This window comes from Heterocephalus glaber, unplaced genomic scaffold (assembly GCF_053883595.1).
Source record: "Heterocephalus glaber isolate CG9 unplaced genomic scaffold, H.glaber_assembly_v1.0 deba00000546, whole genome shotgun sequence".
In the NCBI taxonomy this organism is placed as follows: domain Eukaryota; kingdom Metazoa; phylum Chordata; class Mammalia; order Rodentia; family Bathyergidae; genus Heterocephalus; species Heterocephalus glaber.
Genome location: NW_028258147.1, coordinates 25,997,266 through 25,998,961, shown reverse-complemented (window position 1 = coordinate 25,998,961; position 1,696 = coordinate 25,997,266). Strand labels below are relative to the sequence as shown.

General features: G+C 34.3%; 1 pseudogene; it reads right to left on the bottom strand.

Annotated features, from left to right (window-relative positions):
- Positions 1-220: 220 nt before the first annotated feature.
- LOC101711378 (small EDRK-rich factor 1 pseudogene) lies at positions 221-409 on the bottom strand (annotated as a pseudogene).
- Between the last annotated feature and the right edge of the window lie 1,287 nt (positions 410-1,696).

Below are 1,696 nucleotides of genomic sequence, written 5' to 3'. Positions count from 1 at the left end.
TATTTATTTATTTATTTATTTACTTTTTACATGCATGATGTTTTATTCTTTGAAGAACGGTTCTAAAACATCACACTAAGGAGGAAAAACAAAGTTTGAGGTAAACAGCTTTGAGGATGAGTTATAACACATGTAATGCTTGTTCGTTCTAAGGAATCCTGGTCCTGGAGCTTATGATGTACCAGTTGGCAGTAGCACCCACATTTCCCAGAGCTGGTCATTATTTTTCTACTGTTTGCATAGACTTCTTCTCATTAGCTGTCTTCTGCTTTTGTTGCATGATCTCAGAGTTCCTCTGCTTTCTTTGAGAAGTAGTCAAGCTATCCTCTTTTCTTTTTACCTTGCCAGTTTCTTGGGTTTTCTTCATATTCTTCTGTAAGGCAAGTTCTCGTTGATTACCACGGGCCATGCTGACCACCTGGTGGAGCCTAGAGGAGAGTGACTCAGACCATAACATTTACATTATACTAGGTATTATAAGAAACCTGAAGATGATTTAAAATACAGATGTTCTTTTATTTAATATAGGATCACATTCTATTATCCATTGTAAATTATAAATATCATATCAAAATGCATTTAATGTACCTAATCTATCAAACATAATAGCTTAATTTACCTTAAATGAGCTCAAAAAATTAACATTAATCTATTCTCAGTAAAATTATCTAGCATAAAGCTGTTTTATAAAGGGCCTGGAAAGTAAAGTTCAGGAGCAGAGAGCTTACCTGGCACAGATGAGGACTTGGGTTTCACTGCCAGCACAGGGAAAAACACCAGATTTGATTATTTCATGTAAATGATGGCATAGTGTACTAAAAACAAAACACAGAATGGTTGTATGAGTATACTTCTGCTAATTTAATAAGTGTAAAAAATTGTAAGGCAACCTGTTATAAAGCAAGGAGCATTCATTTTGGGGAAGATGTGTGTAGATTCCATGCAAATGCTAAGCCATTTTATAAAAGAGAATTTAGCATCCAGAGGCTTGAATACCTAGATGTCCTGGGACAAATCCCTGGAGGGTGGGGAGGAACAATGAAAATACATTAAAAATTATGAGATTTGAGGGAAGGGAGAATATTTTCGTCACAGAAGTCTTCCATGGTAGCCATGATAGCATTTAATGATTTTGTTGACTCAGATTTGGTTGCACAGAGCATTGAACACATTTACATTCTACATAACTCTGCAGAAAATCTTATGAATTACATCATTTTAATCATAATAATTTCTGTTAGTAGATATTGTGAAATAGGAAGAAAATGTTCAAAGGGGAAGGGTAACCAGGGAGGTGTGGGAAGGAAGGAAGGGAAAGAAAAAAGTGAGAAAAGAAGTAAATAATGTAAACAAAGCTCTGTATATAGGGATGGGTGGGCATGGAAGGGAGGAAAGGGGAATGGGAAAAAAATAAGAATCAATATATATCATGTACAGGTACAAACTCCCTATGATGAATGTGATGATAATGTACACCTCAATTATACCAAGAAACTCAATGAATAAAATATAATAATTTCTGTAAATAAAGTTATTCTGTGCTTTTCCTGCTGAACAGGCATGTTTATAGTTGAGGAATATTGACAAATAAAATTAATTGACTAATCATGCAATATCCAGTGGTATTTATTGTTGGGATGGAAATTTTGATAATATTTGCAGATTATGAATAATATCATCTGGGCTGGGAATTTAG